This window comes from Triticum urartu, chromosome 3A (genome assembly GCF_056163025.1).
Source record: "Triticum urartu cultivar PI428250 chromosome 3A, HENAU_Tu73, whole genome shotgun sequence".
Classification (NCBI taxonomy): Eukaryota; Viridiplantae; Streptophyta; class Magnoliopsida; order Poales; family Poaceae; genus Triticum; species Triticum urartu.
Genome location: NC_141875.1, coordinates 436,003,883 through 436,021,356, shown reverse-complemented (window position 1 = coordinate 436,021,356; position 17,474 = coordinate 436,003,883).

Sequence of the window (17,474 nt, the reverse complement as noted above, 5' to 3'; positions counted from 1 at the left end):
GCACAAGTCAAGTCACCCGCTGATGAGAAATTAACGATGTCCTTTCGTACTGGAGGCCGTTGCACATGGGCGACCTTTCAAGGACAGGGGCGGGCCACGTGGTAGTGGTGCTGGTGTGGACGGTGGATTTACCTTAGTCTGACGCGCCGGGACCACCGCCAGTGGACCAGGTTGTCATTGGCATGCGGTAGGTAGTAAAACGAGAGAAAGGTCACGGACTGACGGGCCCGCGCCGCGCTGCGCATGGGTAGAAAGTGAAAAAAGCTGGCGCGGAAGAGGGGCCAGTGCCCTGACAGCGCCAGTACCCTGTGTAAACTTTCGCATCGGGATCCTCACCGGCGGTGAAAGCATCAAAACGAAAAAGCATTGCAGAGACAGAGCTCCACATAGCTTTATTTTTTTCAGTGAAAATACTATTTTCACACAATGAAAAAATCTGAAAAAAAGTCTATACATACATGTGTATTTGTATTATACACGTATGAAATTTCATGAACATATATGTTTTCATGTAGTGTATATGAAAAAGATAAATACACAGATTAATATAGGCTATATCTTTGTTGTTTTTATGTCAGATATTTATCTTTTTTGTGTAGCACGCAAATAACTGAATTACATGATGAAACTTTTTACCTAGTTGACAAACATGCATATGTATTTGTATAAAAAAATTTGATATTTTTTGAAACTTTTAAGTATATTTTGAAATTTTTTTGGCAAAACGGGCTCAATGGAGCCCGGCCTCTGCAAAAAGCATAGCAGAGACCGAGCTCCACATAGCTCGTTATTTCTTTTCAGCGAAAATACTATTTCCACACATTGAAAAAATCTGAAAAAAAGTATATACATAGATGTTTATTTGTAGTATACATGTATAAAATTTCATGAACATATATGTTAACATGTAATGTATACAAAAAAGATAAATACACAGATTAAAATGGGCTTTATCTTTGTCGTTTTTGGGCCAGACATTTATCTTTTTTGTGTAGCATGCAAATAATCAAATTACCTGATGAAACTTTTTTGTAACTTGACGAACAGTCATATGTATTTGTATAAAAAGATTTGATATTTTTTGAAACTTTTAAGTATATTCTGATTTTTTTTTGATAAAACGGGCTCCATGGAGCCCGGCGTCGCAGAGGCCGGGCTCCATTGAGCCCGTTTTGCCAAAAAAAATTTCAAAATATACTTAAAAGTTTTAAAAAATATCAAATTTTTTTATACAAATACATATGCATGTTTGTCAAGTAGGTAAAAAGTTTCATCATGTAATTCAGTTATTTGCGTGCTACACAAAAAAGATAAATATCTGACATAAAAACAACAAAGATATAGCCTATATTAATCTGTGTATTTATCTTTTTCATATACACTACATGAAAACATATATGTTCATGAAATTTCATACGTGTATAATACAAATACACATGTATATATAGACTTTTTTCAGATTTTTTCAATGTGTGAAAATAGTATTTTCGCTGAAAAAAATAAAGAGCTATGTGGAGCTCGGTCTCTGCAATGCTTTTTCGCCAACTCCACCCCTATGTCCGGTTTTGCCAGTCCGCAGAAACGCATGGTCCGTGCCAACTTGTCTGCATCCCATTCCAAAACAAAGGCGCCTGCATATGTAAAAAAGCACCTAAAACACAAATGTGAATTACCATAAATTTAAAACTGTTCAAACTAGTCTCGAACATAGTTAAACTTAACTTATACTTAAAAAACAGAAAAACATAGATTTACACGTCACCGCCGCCGTCGTCTTCACGCCTCGCCGTCCTCGTCGTCGTCCATGGTGAGGTTGATGTACGGTGGTGGCGTCCAGAGATGGGCTGGAGGCGTGTGCGGGAGCTGCCTGGCCGGCCGCGTCTGCACCATCTCTTCCGGTGGCGACGACAATCATCTCCTCTGCTGTGGACGACCACGTCCACCTCCCGCCCACCATGCACGGGTTCATCGACGAGGGGCTCCTCCACCATCTCCTCCTTGATTGCCATTTCCGGGATGGCGACGTCGTCGGCCGCAGAGAGCCCCAACTGGGTTTTGAGGACCTCCCGTTGGCGTTCGTCGTGGGTGTTGATGGAGTCCTGCATCACCCGTCGGATGAGCTCGGCCTCGTCCTCTTCGGTCATGGGAGGAGGTGGCGACGGGGATGGGGAAGGAGACATCGTCGGTGTGAGGCCTCACACCCGCGTACGCGCCGAGCGGCTGGTGCGGCGGTGAACCCACCAGTCAGTGGCGGGCGGGCGCGGCGTCGATCGATCTCCTCACGCCGTGCGCGTCCGCTCGCCGGGACCGATGGGATCGGCACCCGATCCGCGAAGAGATGCCAATTGTTGGGGATGTGGAGGGGCGTCGATGTCTTCCAATAGCGTCGGCAAATGTCGGCCCCGACATAGGGCCGAATGCGCCGCGGGGCCGGCAGCGGCGAGATGCTGAACACGGGCTGCGCATGCGGTGGGGAGCGGGTGGAGCGGCGGTGACCGGAGAAGGACCCGACCTCGTGGTCGTGCCTCGCTTGTGGCCAGAGTTCCACCAGACTATGGTGGCCAGCGAGGAGGTGGATGAGAAGAGGAGAAAGAGCAATGATGATGAACTAGGGTTTGGTGTCTGGGGTCAAGGAGGCATGTGGGGGACGGGAGTGGAAGCGTGGACTGGCTGGTCCACAGCTTCCACACTAAGAAGGACAACGACTGTTGTTCATTCATGGGTGCCTGGCAGGTTGGTCCGTCCACTCATCCGCGCAAAATATGGGTGGTGGGAAGTAGGTGGTCGGCTGACAGGCGGGCCCGAGATGGACGAGTAGCGGGCGTGTGGGCGTTTGTTCGGTGTCCGTCTAGACGCAAACGAGAAGCAGATTTGCGTTAAAAATGGGTTGAGCCGGACACAAAACAGATGTTTTTTACGGACAGTTCACGTGTTGGGCCGTCGCTTCTATCCGTTTGAGCCAAAATAGACACGGCTATGCGATCCGGGCAGGTCCGCCCCTCTCGGTGGCGGTTGGCGTAATTTCCGGAGTGGTGATCCCGAGGGCGATCGCGTGGAGGGTAGGGTTCCTGGCGGCGGGGATCTTGAAATCGATGATCCTCCCCCCTCCCTTGCATCCATCGCCACAGCAGGTGTCCACCAATCCATCCCATCCATGATAAGCCTTCCGCGTGCTAGGGAACGCGGTCGTACACCACCGAGTCGGTCCCTAGGGTTTCTTGGTCTCTGGAGGTTGAAGGCGGAGGGGAGAATGGAAGGAGTCGAGGGGCTGTGGTTGAAGCTGTCGGAGGCAGAGAAGAGAGGGCTGAAGATTGGAGAGGAGGAGATAGGGAAGGCAGCGGATTGGGCGGCCAAAGAACCACAGACGATGGGAAAACTCTTCTCGGAGAAACCCGCACATGCCAGCGTGATTGGGCAAACGCTGGGGAGGATCTGGTGTCCCATTAAAGGTTTGGATTGCAAAGAGGTGGAGTCCAATGTGTTCTTATTTACCTTCCGTTAACCGGCGGGTTGGAGGCGAGCACTGGAGGAAGGACCGTGGTGGTTTGATAAGGAACTCTTAGTAATGGAGGATTTCGACCCGGAGAAGACGGTAGATAAATATGACTTCAACCTGATCCCAATATGGTTCCATGTGTTTGGGCTACCACTCGGGTACATGAACAGAGCCACAGGTGAGCGCATTGGCGCAGGTTTTCACGAACTAGTCGAGGTGGTTGTAGGGCATGATGGGAGAGCTGTGTGGAAGTACCTCCACGTGAAAGTGAAACTGAATATTAAGGAACCGATCATGAGGGGCTTCGTGCTAGACAGGGAGAGGAAGTCAGACGACAACATGCTGGTGGAGGTAGCGGAGGGAGAGGACAGTAGCAAGAAGAAGAAAAGGAAAGAGCTACCTGGTGCCGTTTTGAGTATGAACACATGCCAGATTTCTGTTACACCTGCGGGATTATTGGACATGGGGAGAAGGAGTGTAGCATGAAACCTATGAGAGGTGAAGAACCCCAGTACGACCCATGGATGAGAGCAGAGGAGAGCCACAAGAAGGAGGAAGGAGGGAGAGGTAGATGGAATGAGGGGAGACGCAACAACAGTGGTAGAAGTCTGAGTGGAGGGAGAGGAAGTGAGGGGAACTTTTCCCAAGGAGAACATAGGCAGTACAGCTGGGGCAGAGGTTCTGGTGGGTCGGGCAGCGATGCCCCATCTTGGAGGAAGGAGGGGGCGGCATCAGGAAGCAATGATAAGATAGCAGGAGGGGAGGAGAAGGAAGTAACAAGCCCGCTAAAGCTAACGGAGAAAGAAGGGGAACAAACAGGAGGTAGCGTTGCCAGAGCTCTTCAATTCGGGCTAACCACGCAGAACTCGAAGGACACTGCACCGGAGAAGCCGAATGGCGTGGTGGAGGTTGCGCCTAATGGCGCAGAACCTGGCATAGAACCAAAAGAGTTAGCTACAGGAGGGGAACGTGAGCAGGATAAGATGGAAGTTGCAGGCCGAACGGGGTTAAGTGGAGAAGGGAATAACAGTAAGAAAGAAGGGAAGAAGTTCAGAAGGAGGGAGAGGGTGGAAAGCGGTGTCCAACATGACCAACTGGGGGTTAAACTGGGGAAAAGTGATGGTGATTGCATGGAGGTGGAGGAACCATCTTCGGCGAAGAAGAGTAAGTCGGAGGGAGGCGGTACCAGCAGTAGCTTGTAAGTAAGAGGAGGGAAGGATACCAGTCCAGTAGTGGACGAGCACAACATGATCATATCGGCCGGGATGCAAGTGCAGGCCCGCCGGGAGCAACGAAACTCGTAAGTTGGAACTGCCGGGGACTCGGGAACGACCCGACACTTCAATCTCTTCTCGAACTAGGAAGAATGGAGGAACCTGATATCTTATTTCTATGTGAGACTAGGCTGAAGGAAAAGGAGTTGGGAAGATTTCGGTGGCTGTTGGGGCTCGCCAACATGGTCGCTTGGAAGGATGAAGGAAGCGGTAGAGGGGTGGCATTGTTCTGGAGGCAGGGAGTTGACGTTACTCTTCAATCATACGGGAGGAGGCATGTGGATGTGGATGTAACTAGGAAGGATGGATCAGTCTAGCGGCTTACGGGGGTTTATGGAGAATCTGAATTGAAGAGGAAAACAGAAACATGGAGGCTACTAAAGATTCTGAAGCAACAACATCAAGCATATAGGCCGTGGTTGTGTTTTGGCGACTTCAACGAAATCTTAGCAAGCAACGAGAAGGTGGGGGTGCAGATCGGCCGCAGCACTACCTTGATGCGTTCAGGGAGGCACTTGATCACTGCAACTTGCGGGATATTGGGTATGAGGGAGATACCTTCACCTGGAGGAACCATAGCAAGGAGTTGCGGACATACATTTGTGAGTGAATTGATAGGGCAGTGGCAAATAAGGAGTGGTGTGACATGTTTCCACAGTTTGTAGTTATCAACGGAGAACCACGACACTCGGACCATCGACCGATAGTTGTGCAACTGGAAGGGGAGGAAAAGAAATGGAGAGTTGGAGATAATAAATTTAGGTTTGAGGCTCGATGGCTGCAGGAGGAGGGGTGTGAGGAGGTGATCAAGAATGCATGGGAGAGAGGTTGTGAGGGAAGAAGGGGGAATGTAACCGAAGCCTTAAAAACGATCGCTGGGCAGATGGGGACGTGGAGTAGAGAGGCGGTAGGTGAGCTCGAGGGGAGGATCAAGAAGGCACGTAGGGAGTTGGAGAGGTGCATGAAGGAGCCAGTGTCGGATGGGAAAATTAAGGAGGAAGCAAGGTTGAGGGCTCTAGTCCACGACCTAAAGGAGAATAAGAATACAAAGTTGAAGCAACGAGCTCACATATTGTGGCTGAAGGGGGGCAACTGTAACATCAAATACCTGCAGTCGGTGGCGTTGGCTAGGAAGAGAACCAATAGGCTCAAGGAGATCGGAAGGGAGAATGGGGAAGTAGTAGCAGAGGGAGAGGATTTAACTAATTATGTGTGCTCCTTTTTTCAGGAACTCTTTACGTCCTCCAACCCCCACCGAATGCCTGAATTGATCGACAAGGTCCAACCGCAAGTGACTCCAGAAATGCATGCAATACTGGATGCAGAGTTTACTCGGGAAGAAATCAAGGCGTCTCTAGATCATATTGGCAATCTCAAGGCGCCGGGACCTGATGGGATGCCGACTGTTTTTTTAAACGGCATTGGCATTTCATGGGAGATAAGATAGTGGAAGAGGTGCTTGCGGTCCTGGATGGAGGAGAAATCCCAGAAGGGTGGAATGATACAATGGTCGTGCTCATACCCAAGGTTAAGAACCCGAGAAGGATCAAGGATCTATGACCAATCAGCCTTTGCAACGTGGTGTACAAATTGGTGTCAAAAGTCATTGCAAATCGCCTGAAGATAATCCTTCCTGCCATTATTTCAGAGAACCAGAGCGCTTTTGTGCCGGGAAGGCTCATCACAGATAATGTTCTTATAGCCTATGAACTCTCCCACTACTTGATGAACAAGAGAACCGGCAAGGTTGGATATGCGACGGTCAAAGCAGACATGAGTAAAGCCTATGATAGGGTAGAATGGTGTTTCTTGGAGGCCATGATGATCAAGCTAGGTTTCAGTAGAAGGTGGGTCGAGCTAGTAATGAAGTGTGTAAGGAAAGTGCGCTACAGATCAGAGTAAACGGTGAGGTTACTCAACAGTTCAGTCCTTCTCGGGGTCTAAGGCAAGGAGACCCGGCGTCCCCCTATCTGTTTGTGATTTGTGCGGAGGGTTTGACAGCAGCGCTGATGGATGCAGAATGAAGGGGTGCATTGCATGGAGTTAAAATCTGCAAAAGGGCGCCATGTGTGTCCCATCTCTTTTTTGCGGACGACACCATGCTGTTGATCAAAGCGGAGCAGCAAGAGGCAGCGGCCCTCCGGGAGGCGCTACAACTATATGAGGACAGTTCTGGACAGTGCATTAACACGGAGAAATCCGCTATCATGTTCAGTCCGAACACGGGCGATGTTGAGAGGGCATCGGTCAAAGGAACCCTTGGGATCCAGAATGAGGATTGGAATGAGAAATATCTAGGACTCCCGGTACATGTCGGCAGATCGAGGAGGAAGGCGTTCAATTATATTAAACGCAACATGTGTGGGAGAGTCCATGGTTGGCAAGAGAGGCTCCTAGCAAAAGAAAGCAAAGAAGTACTCGTGAAGGGCGTGGCTCAGGCTATACCAGTGTTCGCCATGCCATGCTTCGACCTCACCAAGACCTTTTGTGCTGAATTGAACACGATGATGGGAAAATTTTGGTGGAGTCAACAGGACAAGCAAAACCCAATGCGTTGGATAAGCTGGGACAAACTTGCTAGGCCGAAAGCAATGGGGGGCTTGGGATTCCGTGGTATGCACAATTTCAATATGGCGATGTTGGCGAGGCAAGGATGGCGCCTCCTCCAGAACCCCGACAGTCTCTGCGCAAGGGTTTTGCAGGCGAGATACTACCCCGGACGACCCGTGTTCGATGCTGTAGCCCATGATGGAATCTCTTATTCATGGCGCAGCATTCTGCATGGCATAGACCTCGTGAAGCAGGGCTACATCCGGAGGATCGGGGACGGGGCTACGGTGAATATTTGGTCGGATCCTTGGATATCCAGATCATGGTCAAGGCGAGTAATCACACCAAGGGGGGCGAACCTTCTTACTACAGTCAGTGAACTCATTAGCCCAATTACTGGCAGCTGGGATGAGGAGCTTAGTCCGGGACACCTTTTGCGAGGAGGACACAAAACAGATCCTTAACATTCCCCTTCGAGAGGGGGTAGATGACTTTAATGTTTGGCACTTTGATCCGAAGGGCGAATTTTCAGTCAAGAGTGCTTACAAAATCCATGTTGAATTACGTCAACAAGCACAAACATGGGCGCCCGGGTCGAGCACTGCTGGCGCGGGGCAGCTCGAGAGGCATGAAGACCTGACATGGAAACATATATGGAAGATGCGCTGCCCAGTTAAGCTGCATATGTTTATTTGGCGAATGAAGCACCAATCCCTGGCGTTATGCACTAACCTGATGAGGAGAGGGATGAAGCTGGAGAACTCTCGCTGTTTTCTTTGCGGGCGGGTGGAGGAGGATGGGGCACATTTGTTCATCAAGTGTAAAGGATGGCGGGCAATGGGCCTTGAAAAGGAACGTATGCAGCTTGAAGGTATCAGGGGGGGGGGGGGGGGTGCATGCAATGCTCGATAAATTGTGGGAGCTAGATGAGAGGAAGAGGATGCTTATTGTGATATTTTGGTGGCATTGGTGGAATAACAGAAACAAAAAAGGGGAAGGGGAGCAGCCTATCCATGTATCGGAGGTAGTCCGATGAACGAGATGCGATGCACTGGAATATGAAGAAGTGTATAATCGGCCAGGGAAAGCGGCCTCCATTGCATGGGCCCCTCCCGCTAATGATGAGATTAAGATCAACCTTGATGGTGCCTTTACGCCGGGAGGAAGCATGGGTGGATGGGGCGTGGTCACTAGGGACGAAGAAGGACATGTGGTAACAGCCCGAGCGGGTAGGCTGGATCACACGACGGACGCCTTTGCGGCCGAGATCGGGGCAATGACTGCGGCAGTGGCGACGGCAACAGACTTAGGCGCCATTAGAGTGGTTTTCGAAACAGATTCACAGCTGCTCGCGGAGGCTCTGGATGTTGGGAAAACGGATTCTTCACCGTATGCTGCAGCCATCGAGGACATAAAACTACAACTCAAGATATGGTTTTCAAAGTTCACTATACGAGCATGCCGTCGGGAGGCAAATTCTGTAGCTCATGAACTAGCTCAAATAGGCCGGATGTGCTTGCCAGACATTTGTATGGAGTGGAACACTACTGTACCGCCTAGTGTGGCTGATCGTGTGTTGGGTGATATGCCCAGCCACCGTTGATTTATAAAGCTTTGCTTTACCTTAAAAAAAATAGACACTGGTATCCCCAACCCATCAGAGTTCAAATCCTGGTGCTCGCATTATTCCTGAATTTATTTCAGGATTTCCGGCGATACGCTTTCAGTGGGAGGAGACGTTCCCGTCAACGACGAGGCGCCTACGGTGACTTCGTAAATCTCAAGATGATATGCCGGCTCAATCTCTCGGAGATGCTTATAGGGGTAGGGTGTGCGTGTGTGCGTTCATAGGGGTGAGTGTATGCGCGTGTATATGAGCGTTTATGTCTGTACTGATGCTAAAAAAAATAGACACGGCTGAACAGGATAGGGTGTGCGTTGCTCTGCCGATGAGACAGACCCGAGCTACTGCGGCTTGCATGTGCGATTCTACCGAGCTGGTATAACTTTGGGAACCGCACAACACACAAGATGCAACGCAACACACGACATGACATGCAGGAGGAGTATCTCAGATACAGGAGCGGCCGGCCGAACACACAGGCCAACATGACCGTTGATTGAGGACGCACATGCATGCACAACCGGTCAATGCCCACATGAGATCCAGACCGGATCATTCTCCCTCCTTCCCTCCTGGCCGCTCAAATACTTGCATAAATTTCAAACTCAAAAAAGGGAATCCAATGACGATGATAGATCGATCGGTCGCCATGATTACCCAGGAGGTTTAAGCAAGTCCCAGGCGTGCCAAGTAAGTAAGTACGGTTTAGGTTATCATAAAGCCCAACGGTCAAGGGGACACTGTATCGATCCTCTATCACCCTACGCGTCGGACACATGGACGTGGCATGCGTGCGTACACTTGCTCGTACCCACGGACGGACATGTGCCGTAGCAGCTGCAGCTGCAGCAGCACAATAATGGAGGAGAGCGGCGACGCCACCTACGTACAGTAGTACATACGCTCGGCAGATAATTGCGATTTGCTGCTGGTTTTGCGGGGGGTCGCTGTCCACCTGTCCTGGCATGCCCTGCTGAGACCGTCCGATCCATCGCTGGACAGCGCAGCGCATCCCCGATGGACAGACAGATCGTCTGTGCCGTGTGTGTGCTAGTGCTGGTACTGCTACAGTGCCCTGGCCCAGCCCACTCGAATTGAAACGCCACATGTATGTATGTAATGCACGCTGCTGCCTGGCTTGATTCTCTGACCACATTTGTTTGGGTTTACATCTATCCATGCAAACAAATTCTAAGGGCCAGAGTGTTCTGCGCTGTCATTGATTGCTTGATCGAATTGAAGCGCATTTCATTTTTGTGAATGAATGTAGATTGTTAACGCAGAAAATTTGAAAATTCACTTCTTTATTTTATTAATTTAGGATCCAGAAGAAGTAGTTTTTCTTTGGTCCGCCATAGCGCTTATCTATCTCCTGGTCTGATTCATCTTTGGAATGTAACCGGACATATTACAAGGCGAAAAAACAGTGATTTCATCGATTCCGGATTGCCCAGTGTCTCCCTTTCCCTCTTTCCTTTCACTTTCCTCGCATAACGAAAGCATGATTTACCCGAGCCGAGTATCTTGTTAGAGTAGTAGATTCCGCGCTCGAGATGATGTGTGTGACCGGGCAGGAGATTCATATCTGGTAGAATCGTAACCATAGAATACGACCCTAATCGAAATGTATACATTTGTCTCATACACTATGGGGATGGTGAGAAGAGATATTTTACATCCCAGAGGGGCTATGCCTTTAGCCCTCTGCGGCCTTTTTTTTGAAGTCGAGTCGTAAGGAAAGATCGATAGGATTTGATCCATTTGGTGTCCTTCCAGACGGAGAAGCGAGAACCCTTTCTGCTTTGACCGCTTGCCCTCCTGGCACAAAAAAGATTTTTCATCGGAAAGAGGTCTACGAAGACTTTTGGGAAAACGTCGACGTATGCCTTTTTTTCTAGTATTTACTAGAAAATTTGATCCTCTTTTTTTTTTCCAGATGATTTAATAAGAGACCAAAAAGCTGGAGTACAACCTCCGGTGTCTCCTCTCCCCAAAATCGGTCAAGTTGCGCAATGCTTGCATTCGTTTCCATTGAAAAGCTCTTTTTTTTTCAGGTCAAAAAGTAAGATAATTTCTTACCTAAACATCCTGTCAAAAAATTGGTACCTAAACTCAGATGATGTGCTTGCCAAATAAGCGCCTAGCTGGACAGACTATCATAAACCTGACCTAAAGCCGCTCTATCCTAAACTACCCTGCTAACCTGTTGTCATATTGGATACGGATAGAGTGAACAGCTGGGGAAAGATTGCGTCCGGATCATCGCTGTGTCACGCCCACTAAGGCTGGTTGGTGCGTCCATCATGGATTTGTTTCGTCCTTCTTTCTTTCCGGTGACAGCGAAAACGCTAGCGTGGAATTGTATAAGAGAATGGTCTTTTCCTTTTCACCGGGTGAGTCGGATCAGGGCCTCTGGCAATGGAACTTGTGCTAAAGAAATGATGCATCGGTGGATCCATGACTGGTGCGGAGCTTTTTCGAGCCATGAGCCTGGCACCAACGGGGTTACGGATTTTGACGGGTCATGCTTTGCAGTACTCCTCGATGGACACAAGGCGGCGTGTTGATGGCCTGACGCTGGATAATCAGTAGATAGAAGATTGAGATTGCGCACAGGCAGAGGCACAGCAACATCCCTTTCGGAGTGACATCAACAGAGACGGCCAACGAGATTTGTCTGCACATTTTCTAGGTGAAAAGCACGGTTTACAATAGTTGATTTTCCGTCGGAAAGATCATCTATATCTGTTGATCTGTCACGTTTGCTACATGTTTTCGCCTGTACTAAATCATCCATCCATCCATCATAGTCTAACAATGATCTATTACAGATTAGTACCAGAATAAAATCATCTACTACTGCCCTGCTCTGATTGACGAGAAGCGGAGATGGTCCTGCGGCCGTTTGTTTATCTTCGGTGTCGCCGTTCCCTGAACCAACATTTGTTACATGCGTGTGCGGCGGGGTGTAGATATGGATCTCCAGATGTCGCCAGCACAAGCGATTGCGCCAATCTCCACATGCCGTGATACTACCTTCCAAGTTGTACTTACATTAGTTGCTTCGAGATTAACAATTCTTATCCGTCGAATTCCTTCCTCCGCCGCAAGTGTGCAGTGCAAAGCTAGAATTCCAAGAGCATGAGCATAGCCGATTGGTGTGGTAGGTTGGATTTTATTAAGGAGGGCGAGGGCGAGGGTGGCTACCTTCCACATGGCCCTCGTACTTCATATGCTGTTTGGGTACTCTCCACGGAAGGACACAAGCTTTATGCCACAATTTCGGCCGCATCCGTCCACATGGGCCGGTGGCTAATAAGCCGTGGGAGATTTCCCAGGAAAGAGCCGGGTGCCCGAGTCTGTTTTGTTCTCGAACCATGGTGCGTATTATTTTCACTAGTACTCCTACAACTTTGGGCCCACTAGATAAGTTAAGGAGAGTTTGTTTGACCATATTGCTGGCAGCTCAATTGGTCGTTTGGTGAATGCGGCCAGTCTAATCCGCGGCAGTAACCAGGAAGCAGATTGATAGCAACACCATATTTATTTATTGATTGATTGATGTATAAGATGAACAATCATCAGCGTGCATGACGCACAAAACCCGGGTGTTTTGTAGTGCACCAGTGGTGTCTGGATCCACTGTTGGCCCCTAGTATCCGCATGCCAACAAAACAGCTCCAACAGTAAGGCATCTTCTCTGCTCTGGTGCAGCTGCAACTCATTGCCAACGACGGAGGAAAATTAGAATATGCATCCGACGATTTTCTTTGAGTTTCCAACAGCCTACGCATGCACTTTTGATTTCTTCTTGTCTGTTGAAGACACAGATGATTGCAAAGATTTAAGCAAGTTTGTCCGGCAGAGGAGCCTCTCATTCTCGCTATAAAATCCTACTCCTACTAGCAGGCAGAGACAGTTGGGGTTTGGGGCCATATAGTGAAGGCCCCAATGATGAGCAGGAATAGGTTGGATTTGGCCGCGGTAGCTTATATCCCGCCTACAGCGAGAATGAGATGTAAGCTCCTGGCTGAAGCTTCGGGATAGTAACAGGACGGCAACTTATTTTTAATAAATGGCTGTGTGCATCAAGAGATGCAGAGGTCGGGGGTACGCCTCCTTTTCGAAAAGAAAAAAAAAGTAACAGGACGGCTCTCTCGCATCGCTGGTTTTGTTCACTTCTCGCTCACTCGCTCGTTTTTCTCTTTAATTTTATTTGTTTCTTTTTAGGTATATTTTTGTTTTCTAAGTTTTCTTCGTTTGTTTTACTAGTTTCTTCGTTTCTTTATCGGTTTCAACTAGTTTTCCCCGTTATTTTTTTCTTTTCTTTCCTGCTTTTCACTGGTTTTCTTCTTTCTTATTTACTTCATTTTCTCTTCGGGTTTCTTTGTTCGTTTCTTGGTTTTGATTGGCTTCTGACATCTTCCTATGTTTTTATCTCGGTTTCACTGTTTTTCATTACTTATTTCTTGGGTTTTCCTGCTTCTTTATTTCCTTTTTTTTCTTGGTTTTCAATACACATTCAACATTTTTAGTATACATTAGAAAAATTTTCTATTTACATGTTTAACATTTTGAACTACATGATTGTCATTTTTTTAAATCTTATATTTTTTTATGTCTACCTTTTCCATACACATCATACATTTTTGGTATATATGCAATACATTTTTCTAATAGCTTAACATTTTTCAAATAGAAGTTAAACATTTTAAGATACATGATTAACTTTTTTTCCTATGTACATTTTTTACATTTTCAAATGCTTGATTATTTTTTTTAAATACAAGATTAATTTTTTTGAATACATGATCAGCTTTTTTCTATACATTTTATTTTTTCTACAAATGCTTGATTATTATTTTTCAAATACAAGAGTAACAATTTTTAAATACGTGATCAACATTTATTCTGTACACATTTAACAATTTTTTAATTCATTTTTTGAATACATGGTCATCATTATTCTATACATTTCAACATCTTTTTCAAATGCTATATTAGCATTTTGCAAATACAAGATTAATATTTTTAAATAGATATTCAACGTTTATTCTGTAAACATTTCACAATTTTCAATTCTTGATTAAGATTTTTAAAATACTTGTTCGACAGTTTCTCAAATGCTAGATTAATATTTTTCTAATACATGATCAAATTTTTTTCATACACATTGTATTTTTAATACATTTTTTGTATACATGAGAAACATTGTCAATACACATTTAACATTTTTCAAATGCTTGGTTGACATTTTTAAATGTCTTATGTAGGGTTTTTTTGTAATATATATCTGGAATAATTGGAAGTACAAAAAAGTGAAAATAATAAAGCAAAACATGAAAACAAAAAAGGTAAAAAAGAAACAGAAAAAAACGAGGTTGTCACCTCCTATGCACCTGGGCCGGCCCACCTGGAGCTGACCTTCACGTGAAGGATGCGTACATCTTGCCATAAGTGAGACATAGTGTTGCCCGGATTGGGTTTCCTCCCAATATTCTCAGTTGTAGCAAAATGAGTAGTTCCCATTTGAATTGACTATAGAGGCGGGTGGTTTTCTATTTATGTCTTTGAGGTTCTTAATGTGTGTAAAAAAATGATCCTAATATCAAGTGACCCTGAGATATAGGGCTGTGTGCAAATAGCGATTTCATCCCAACTCCGATTCGGTGCATTAAGCACCGGACAAGGTGCATTCTGCAAAATGGCGCACACGCCTAACATTGCTACCTAAAAGGGCTGACCCATGTAGACTTTTTCATTTTTCTTTTTTATTACATTTTTTTCCTTTTTCATGCTTCATTTTTATTATATTCATGAACTTTTTTCAGATTTTAATCCCATTTTCAATTGTTTTGTGAATTTTTTTATTTTCAAATCAATGAACTTTCTCACAAATTAGTAATTCTTTCCTCAAATTTCGTGAACTTTTTATATTAAGATTTTTTTTAAAATATTTTGAGCTTTTTATTCGACCTTGTGATCTTTTGTTCTCATTTTCATTTTTATGAACTTTCCAAGTCTTGAACGTTTTTCAAATCCATGAATTTTTCTAAAATTTGCAATTTTCCCCAAAATTTCATGATCTTTTTTCACATTTGCTGATTTTTCCTTCAAATTTCATGATCTTTTTTCAGATTTGCTGATTTTTCCTTCAAATTTCATGATCTTTAAAAAAATCATTAAACTTCTTTTCAAATATTTTGATTTTTGTGATTTTTTACTTTTTGAAAAAGTAGATACTCAACTCTTCATTGTCAATGGTTGCTCATAGACCAGTCAACGACAACGGTCGCAAGTCACCCAGTTAACCAATTTAAGAAAAACATAACTGGGCCGGTCCATATATTTCGTGCGTGAGTGCCAGTTGTCCCCAACTCGAACGTTTTTTGTTTCGGTAGTAGAAAACCTAAATTGTTGCCCTCATGAACCCACTGCATACATGGCCTTTTGCTAGCCTTCTGGCCCAAACGCAAATCCCCTCCCGCAGAAAAAAACATGGTGTATAAAATTTGCCATAAAAAAGTGGATAATTTGTGATAAAAAAGCAATACATAGAAAACATAATGACAAAATTCAAAATAAAAAGAATCCCATGGCAGCCTACCAAAGAAAATACATGGCAAATTTGCATGTCAATTAAAAAAACATACAAGAAATTTTCCATGCTTTACATTTTCATTTTCAAAAAGCACATAGTAATGAAGTTGCCATGATCAAATAAATAAATAAATTGCCATGCTATTAATAATAAAATTGTCATGCTTTTAATAATAAAATTTCTAAAAAAATATGTTTACAAAAAATAGACATGTGAAACATTACAATAAAATATTTTAAAAATTGCCGTGTGACCATTTAAATTTTTTATAAATGTGTGATGTGCATTTTTATTTAAAATGCCATGTACCTAAACAATTTTTTGTTTTTGCATATTTTTGACACCTAAAAAATCAAAAGTAAAAATGAGGAGCTAGTATTTGATCCCGAGTCTCCCAAGTGGTGGCTGTACACGCTAGCCAGTCTTGGCGGCTCCGTTTGGTTGGGTTAGCGTTCATGCGGCTTTTGTTCCTCGGCCAACGAGTTTTCAGATCTGACGTGGTGAGTAGGCCTGCTTCAAGATTCATGAAAAAGATTGAAGGGTTGTTGGGGGCGTTCACTGGGTCCTCACCCCCAACGAACGTTTGTGAGTTATTGTTTTTATATAAAAAAAGAGGGAATCCTCACGCTCGTTGGGCAGACGACGGGAGGGCCTGTATACCCGCGTATGGTGATGGTGGTTGGAGGGGGGGGGGGGTGCTTTCTATTTAACTTCTAAACAAGAATGTGGGCAATGAACCAAGTAAGCCCATGGTGTGTCGACAACACGGTAGGTGCATGTCATCAGGTGGTTCTCACTTGCAATGGAATATGCGTATATTTTCAGAAGGACTTTCTGGGGAGGACGATACGTTTTAATTAAACTTGTGTTATGGCTGATGAGTGTCTCACGTATATAAAGTTGCGTTCAAAAAATCTAATTGTTATTTTCTTTCAGTTAAGCTTAGTGCATTCCTTGGTGCGGAAGGGCTGACTCCATGCGTACGGTGAACCTGCCCATGGAGATGGAGGACACATTTGAGTTCAAGATGGCCATGTTAAAGAATGCCACACCCCTGACCCTTATGGTCACCAATGAGGCACATCAAATTATTTTGGTGGTCTTCGTTGGATACAGATTGCAATATAATTAGGGATGAAACATGAGAAAGCGTTCATTCTATTTCTCGGCAAAGTAGATGATAACAACGATGACATCTACTTGTGGTACAACGCCCCTAGTCATCATAGCAGTTTCGTTGTTGATCTCGATTTTGTACGCGTACTCCTATCGTACTAGCACTTCATTGAACATACTCCCTCCATTTCAAAATATAATGCGACCGCGTTTCCCGAGGTCGAACTTTGACCATAAATTTAATGAACGAGACCGACCATGGCAGGAGAAAAAGTTACATAATTAAAAACTTCTTTCAAATACGAATTCACTGATATAAGTTTTGCTCCCGCCGCAATCGGTCTTGCTAGTTAAATTTACGGTCAAAGTTGAAGCACGGGGATAGAGGAAGCACTACATTGTGGAATGGAGAGAGTATATATTATGCGGTTATCATAGTGTTATGTTTAAGTGTTAAACATTAGAGATTTGTTAAACTAAAGTGGGTTCTTGAACTATTTTATATATGACTATGATATTATTATTACTCTTAAACTTAAAAAGCTGCCACGCCCAAAAACACTATCATGACAACAGTCTTTTCTTTTGGCCTTACAAAATATATCACTGGCGGGCGACAATCAGTGTCCGCCGTAGGTACAAACATTACCAGTGACAGGCGACATTGAGAAGTTAGCAGTGTCGGGAGTTCAGTGACGAGCAATCCTGAAAGCCTCACCCGTCGCTGATGGACTTTTGACGCCTGCCATTGGTAGACGGTTCTGCAGTAATAAAGCCCCCCTCCCCTCGAGCTGGTCCACGTATTGGATTCAG